The 8,232-nt window shown below is 43.8% G+C and overlaps 1 non-coding gene across 1 annotated transcript; it reads right to left on the minus strand.

Moving 5' to 3' along the window:
- Window positions 1-3,264: 3,264 nt before the first annotated feature.
- On the minus strand, window positions 3,265-3,368 carry LOC119326914. Its single transcript, XR_005158270.1, has one exon. It is a non-coding gene; the product is annotated as a U6 spliceosomal RNA (small nuclear RNA).
- Between the last annotated feature and the right edge of the window lie 4,864 nt (window positions 3,369-8,232).

The following is an 8,232-nucleotide window of genomic DNA, read 5'->3' on the forward strand; positions in this document are numbered from 1 at the left end:
CAGTTTTGCTTAGAACACATATTTCCTTGTCAATCTCGATCCGTTAATAACCAGAAACAAGCATCACAGTTGCATTACATTATCTAGATGGACAAGTACATGACCGCGCCAGTCCTGTTTTCTCTACTTCTTCTAGTATGCCTTGCTACTAAGACACAATGTAAGCCTTCGATTCAGAACTCTACTTCGGGTAATCTGTCGTTACAAGTATGTGCATGCACTGGCCAACTATACTCACGTAATAATTTAATTTTCTGTTTATGCTAGAAGTTGGTATTTTTTTAGTGCATGACGACTGTGTTTTTTCCATTCTTGGGCCATTTGGTGCTTCTTTGTTAATCAACACAAAATCATACTAATGCCAATCATTTGTCTATATATTTTTTCATAGGTCAAATCACCGACGGCATGGATAATGATAAGATCAATTTACCAAATGGGTTGTGCGTCTATAACAAAAAAGTTCAGCTCTACTGTTGCCTTGTGTCGAATTTATGTTATTACCCACAAGAATTATGCGTTGAAAGTTGCAAAGGATGACTCCTATCAAATTGACTTTTTGTTCCAAGAAGTAATAAAGAGTAGTAGCTTTGCTGTCGTTTGATTGGTCAGTCCGGTTGCAAGTAAACTCTGGGCAGGACTAGGTCGTTCGGGTGAGCGAAGTTTTTTTTTTTTTTTTGCTAAAAGCAACTCCAATAACTCTACTATATATCCGTAAAAAAGACTACAGATTAATGGATGTTGAACCAAAATTAGCCCTCCAACAACTGTCGTAAACCTGATTTTGTTTTACGAGATCGTGTTTATTTCACCCCCAACCTCCCTCACATCTACGGGAATATGACTCTTCCTGTATAATTTCATAGACAGGACACCGCCTGAACTTTCACGGGAGTAGACCCTTCCGTCAACACGCAGCACCGTGTCTCCATCACACTACCCCCGCCCGCGGCTCGCCTCACCTCTCCCCTCCCTCACTGCATCGCCCCGCGCCGGCCCGCCACCACACTACCTCACCGTGTCAGGCTGCCGCCAAGCTGCGCTGTACCTCACCAACCACCATCGCACGTGTCCCTAACTTGCGGACCCTATACCTTTAGCTAGGGTTGTTTAATGGAAAATAAAAAAAATGCGAAAATTATCCAGATCTATTATTAAAGTTCACCAGAAGTGCAAAGCAGCTCAGACATAATTAAAATTACAGCGAGATTCCGATAATGAGCCACCGACGTGCCGCTATCGGCGCCGGCTTGACCTTTTCGATGACACCCGGGAAGTCTTCGTGCGCGTACCCCTAAGGACCAACATCCTGGAGCCGCAGTCGTCACCGTTGAACTCTCGAAAAGATTTGAAGCACCAGACATCAGATCTCGCCACACGACTAGACACCCTAATTAACCTCACAGCCCAGGGAGATGGCAGGAATCTGCGACGGGGTTTTGTCGACCACATCTAAATGGACGAAGTCGAGGAGGATCAGATCCCGGAAAATAAACTCAAAGAAGAAGCACCGCAATCCACCCGAGCGCCACACCTGCGTGGAGAATACCCTAACCTAAACTATTAACCGGAGCGGAGGCACCGGAATTCTCCTCCCCGCCACCGGCCACCGAATGTGAATCTTTTTCATCTTTGATGAGCGTCTTCCGAATTTAGGACGTTTCGACCCTTGAACGTCAATACAACCATGTGATCTCGTTGTGACGTCTGCCCTTCACCCGCCTTACACCTCTCTGATCGTTCGTACACATGCGGACATTGTGTACACCAAAAAGATATGTGTTGTAGACGGTGCTACACTTTACGGAACAATAACTACGTGATATTTTAGAACAAGAGACCACCATAATAGAAATGACTAATGCGCAATCAAAACGGTACAAAAAATAAGGAATAAACATAATAGCATGATATGGTATAGCCTCTTCCGTCAGAGAAGTTCTCTTCGTTTTAGCAAAAATTCAGCCAAAAGCATTGTTGTGGCAGCCAAAAACTGTGTTGTGACAGTAGTTTTAGCAAAAACAGATTTCTGCCAAAACTCCTTGTCGTCGTATCTTGAAAATGATGTTGTGGCACAAGTTTCAATGGTTGTTGCCGTGGCAGCAGAAAACGTTGTCGTGTAATAACTTTTCTGCATGACTCGTTTCTTCAGTTTTTTCTTCTTCGACTTCGCTTGCGGCCTGATAAAGTTGTCACTACCATATGTAATCTATATTTTATCACCACTATCTCTATAGCTACTGTATAAAAATTGCATTATATAACGTTGACACACGTGTCATAAAAGTGACAATCAACTAGAGGCTATTACTTGCGTGTCATGTTAAATATTACGTCATATAGACATCTCATACATGTTCTCATCAATATGGCAAAAGCTATACTACATAACATGCAACCTGCAAAATCAAGTTAGACGCCTCTAATTGGTTTATGCAAAAATTTATTTTACGTGGCTTCTAGGCTTTGGGAACAAACTCTAGATACCTATATTCATCATCAAGTATGATTATTCAAGTTGCTAGATTAACTCCGCGAGGTGTATGAAGAAGAGACTTAACTGAAAATCTCTCACCCCCATACTAAACTTTGTCATACACGTGACCTAGTGTAGATCAAATATACATGCCCTCAAGAATTCAACTTTCTTAACTAAGGTGGAACTGATACATTCCAAGAATATTCTTAGATTTCAAAAATCATTCACAAATTTTAAATCAGTTCACTAATATGAATAAAATATTTGCAAACTCTAAAAAATGTTCATGGGTCTAATTATTCATGATTTGTTAAAATGTTCATCAATTTTTTTTAAAAAAAACCTTGCAATTTCAAATGCTAATGGGTATGAAAAACTCTTCATGGATTAGAATTATATGAATATGCAAAAAAAACTCCAAGAATTTAAATAGTATTCCAAATTTTCAAAAATATTAATGGAATTTTACAAATTTACTAACCAATTATGAAAAATATTAATAGAACAGGAAGATAAACCATGTAAAATAAACCGGTAGACAAAAAAGAAGAAAGAAAAAAACAAATTGAAGCTTCCCAAAACCGAAAGAATCAGGCTACATGGGCAACTCAGTAGCATCGGCGGAGGTCTGCGTTGGCTGGACCGCCTCCCCGGTATGCACGAAATGTGAATTGTCATGATAACGCTTGCGAGAAAAATAAAAATTACCTCTAAAATTGAAGAGTTCCGTGGCAAATTGCGGGTTACCCTCTGAAATGTATCTATTGGCACCCGCAAAAAAATTTATCTATTGGGGCTTCTTCTTTTTTGTGTGTGTCATCCTTGCACGGGGGCCATGCTAACCTTCTCTACATCGTTCCAATTTTATTGGATCTGCCAGTTCACACGGCCTGCCTATCGGGGCCACCTCCGATTGCAACTAATCGGCTTTGCGCAACAGACAATGAGTGACGGCAACGGGTCTCATAGTGTGATCCCCAGGAACGCTCTTTCCTCATGCCGTGATCCGGGGTGCGTCTATGAGCGGTGATTGGACAACACACACCAAATTATTTTCACAACCAGATACCTTATTTTTAAATCATCAAATCCATACGATTACATGCAACATAGACCTAGTCTAAATTTGCGCCGGTGACCATCCTTTTTGTTGTCCGCTCTGTCCATGTCCGGCGCCGGCTAAGCCCCCGAAGTAGAGGGCCGGTAGCCGGCGAGGTAGAGTAGGACATGGGACATGAGCCACCGCCGTCTACCATGTCCTACTCTTCCTTATTTGAGCATGTGTCTGCACGTCACCGGTGGATCCGTCGTGGTCTGAGCCGAACAAGTCCACCGCTACGCAGTTGTGATGCTAGGGGTTGTCGGGCACCATATCCGGCGCCGGAGAGAGCGACTCCGCCTCGTCGATGTCTGCCGCAAAGACTATCGCGAACTCCCACACCCGCTACCTCGCATGGTGGGCACGTCGCGCCATATTTGCGTCAGATGTTAAGCAGTTGCGCACCACCGCCTTGGCGCCAACGCAGAGGTTGCGCATCCACCACGGCGTTCAGACACCAGACAGACTGCACCACCTCGGTGAGGCAGCGGCGACAACCCTGGGGCCGGATTCATACACCGTTTTGGCGGATGCAATGAATTCCCGCCAGATGGAGTTCGATCGCTGCCTGGCAGACTCCTCCAGGGAGCGGCGGAGAGCAAAGCGGGTGCCATCTCCTCCTTGGGGCCACGTTGGAGGAGCTCCCAGTCAACGGATCAGGAGGTGTAGGACACAGATCCGATGCCTGCAATGCTGAAGAAGGTTGGGGATAGCCGAACGGGAGCTTGTGGGCGGAGGAGAGTGGAGTGGAGTAAAATGTGGCTAGGGTTTCGTCCAGAGTGCGGATAGGGTTCAATATGTGTGGGGTCGGGTGGGCCATAGTGGGTCGGATCCTACGTGACGGGCGTGTCCGCGTGTGACCGGGAATCCCCATATCCACCTCAGATATGAAGTGGAGATGAAGAGTGTCGGTTTAATCCGGATGTTTGACCAGATTTGGCAGGTCCGTTTGGGTGACAATTTTAGGTTTAGGCAGTGACTGTTCAACCCGGCCCGGCGTTTAGAATGGATATGGGGCGTCGGGTTGTAGATGCTCTAATAACCATGGAATGATGATGTTTATGCCTCCCATCACCAGTCCATACATAGACGATTAGATTAGATGCATGTCAGATTGGGGCACTGAGTCACTTACTGGGAGCAGCGATGAATGGCAGAATTGATCCGTTATAGCCTCTCTGACTTGAAAGCGAAACGAGGAAGTCGCCCGTTGTAGTAACAGTTGGGAACGGGTGTCAATTTGCGGATTTTTTTTGAAAGTATAATGAATTTTATAGCAAATTTGAAAACTATACGCCCTAATGCATAAAAATCAAAACTATGACCCCGTCGGCCTTCTGTTGACCGAAGAGGACCTTTTCGGCCTACCGTTGGCCGAAGTGAGCTCTTCGGCCTCCACTTGACCGAAGAGTGGCTAGCTGGGCCGAAGACAGTAGCTTCAGCTTACTATTGGCCGAAGAGTGGTCTTCGGCTTCGTCAAGGCCGAAGAGTGCCGAACCCATCCATCGATCTCACATGGCATTTATCTAATCACGCGCAGCTAGCCGTTGGTGGCTTGCTGCTACTGTATTATCTAATCATCTGCAGCATGTACTAATGCATGTGATGTCCCAGACGCTCGCCTCGCTGCAGTTACAGACTCGATGGAATTGACCTGTCGTTCCATCCACCCATCCATCGATCTCACATGGCATGCAAAGTTTGTACGTCCACGTGCCCGCTCATCTGGTGATGGAGATGGTACCGCATGTGCATGTAGGAGCCTTGAGGCTAGGAGCTACATTTTGTATACTGCTAATAGCGGTCTGCTATGAAATTCATCATACAAAATAGTGCTTTGCATGTGGATGTACTATCTACGTATACTAGTACCAGTGCAGGATTATTTTGCCAATCACGTGCAAGTGCATGGTCCGTAGTAGTAGTGTGTGTTAGAGCAACTCCAACCGACGATCCAAACGAACAAAAAGCGAACGTTTGGGTCAGCCGAACGGATGCATGTGTCCGGTTTTTCGTTTAGGTCGACGCATGCACCCAACGCTGGCAGGACGTTTAGGTCGACGCATGCACCCAACGCTAGCCGCCCTCCTCCTCCTCCGGCTTCATCTTTAGGGGTGGCGCGGGGTACACGGGGTTGGCCTGCATGCCACGACGGCAGTTTTCCTCGTGCTCGAACGCGGATCAGACCTCCCAGTCGGGAGAGTCGGCCGCGTATGCCGCCATCCGCCGCTGCTCCGCCATGAGCAGCTCACGCCGCCTCGATCACCAAGATCAATCTAGAAGATGCACATCTATGAGAGGAGAGTGGTGTCTACATACCCCTGTAGACCGAAAGCGTTAATGATCTAGAGATCATGGTTAGCGTAGTCGTACTCGCGTCGAGATCGCGGTTTGGGTTTGGGTCCGTGCGTTTGGACCAGTGCTTTGGTCCGTTTCGACCCAAATAGTTACGCACAGATGAATTGAGTCGGCTCGGTTGGAGTTGCTCTTATAGCCGCGTACTAGCGCACATGCATTAGTACATGCAGCAGGTGATTAGATAATACAATAGCACCAACGGCCAGCCGCGCATGATTAGATAAATGCCATGTGATATCGATGGATGGAACGACAGGTACGTGCATCTGCATGCATGTGAGATCGGGTCCATACTGCTGCATGCATATGAGTCAGCGTATGTACGTGCAGCTGCAACGAGGCAAAGCGCCTTGATGGGTCCGGCACTCTTCGGCCTTCAGGAAGCCGAAGACCACTCTTCGGCCAAGAGTAAGCCGAAGCTACTATCTTTGGCCCATCTGGCTACTCTTCGGTCAACGGGAGGTTGAAGAGCTCACTTCGGCCAACGGTAGGCCGAAAAGGCCCTCTTCGGCCAACAGAAGGCCGACAGGGTCATAGTTTTGAGTTTTATGTACTAAGGCGTATAGTTTTCGAATTTGCTATAAAAATTCATCATAGTTTCAAAAAAAATTCTCAATTTGCCTGACCATATTGGTCCAACCCTTGTGCCTTCATTTCACACGCGGACACGCCCAGTAAAGAGTTAGTAGAACTAGCAGATGTGCTAACTCGAGCGTTGATCTTGCAAGTCACGGCATGCAGCAGTATTGCTGATGTGATCCAAACTGCACAAGCGGTCGCGGCCTCCCCGGTTGCTCGATCGAATTGAACAGCTCGCGATTGAATGATTGCAGTTTCCGTTTCAAAAAAAAAAAAGAAAGAATAATTGCAGTCAACCGTTCACTTTGGAGAAGGCCGGAGAAAAATAAAAAACAATTCGCAAAAAACTAAAAACAATGTGAATTCAAAAATGTGCATCGTTTTTGAAAATTGTTCACAAACTTCAAAAAAAGTTCACGAATTTGAGAAAACAAAATCAAAGGTATGAAAAAGTTTGTTGAATTTGAAAAACAAATGAAAAAATCATCAATTTTGAAACAAAAATCATCAAATTTGAAAAAAAGTTCATCCATTTGAATAAAAGTTCATCAAATTAGTAAAAAAGATCATCGATCTTGAAAAAAAGTTCATCAATTTCACAAAATGTTCATCAAATTTGAAAAAAAAAGTTCATCGGATTTGAAAAAAGTTCATCCAGTTTTAAAAAAGGTCATCTAATTTGAAAAGAGTCCATCAATTTTGAAGAAAAAAGTTCATCGGATTTGAAATTGCTCATGCATTTTAAAGAAAGAAAAAACAATAATAAAGAAAAAAAGTAAAGAAAAGGGGAAAAGATTAATGAAAATAAACAGAAAAGAAAGAAAAAAACACATAAAATCAGTTTAGGAAGAACTCGCAACAAAATAAATGGCTGGATGCTTTGCAAACCGAGGCTTCGCGAAGTTTATCATGAATAAACGGCCGGATGCTTTGAAAGTCTAAATAGAATAAAGGAAGTTTCTATGCACAAGTGATTGGAGGTTGCAGTAGTTAGGTCGATTCTCTCTGGATGTAAAGATAGTGAGTTCGAAATCTTTGTCATGAATGCAAATGACAAGCGCATATAGGTTATGTTTTTCTAAACATTTTGATATCTTATGTGTATTTTTCCGTGTTAGTATGAAGTTGCTATGAAGTTTACAAAGTATTCCCTTTGTAAAGAAATATAAGAGCGTTTAGATCACTACTTTAGTGATCCAAACACTCTTATATTTCTTTACAGAGGGAGTAACGGTCAAACGGTCAAAGGGCAAAAGTATAAGAGGAGCGAAGTTGCTTGGGTAGAACTGAGGGTTTTTGGAAATTTAGGGTAAAAATGGGATAATTGGTTTTATGCCCCTAATTGTGTCTCACTCGACTGTTTTATGCCTAATTTTCAAAAGCCATCGGTTCTGTCCAAGTCACTTCGCTCCTCCTATGCTTTTGCCTTTTAACCGTTTGACTGTCACTTTGAAAACTTCATAGCAAATTCATACTAAATCAGAAAAATGTAAATAAGATGCTAAAATGTTCGGAAAAACATCAATTATATGTCAATGTCATTTGAATTCATGACAAAAGTGTTGGAAAGTGCCCATTCGAGTTTTAGCTCTTATGATAGCACCATGAACAATACAATCTAAAAAAATTCAAAAAAAAACATTGTTGGCAAAGAATGACAAATGTTTTAAGTGCTTGCCAAGTTTCATTAGGGAATTTTTTTTCCCATGAGTTCCAC

Source organism: Triticum dicoccoides, chromosome 6B, assembly GCF_002162155.2.
Source record: "Triticum dicoccoides isolate Atlit2015 ecotype Zavitan chromosome 6B, WEW_v2.0, whole genome shotgun sequence".
In the NCBI taxonomy this organism is placed as follows: domain Eukaryota; kingdom Viridiplantae; phylum Streptophyta; class Magnoliopsida; order Poales; family Poaceae; genus Triticum; species Triticum dicoccoides.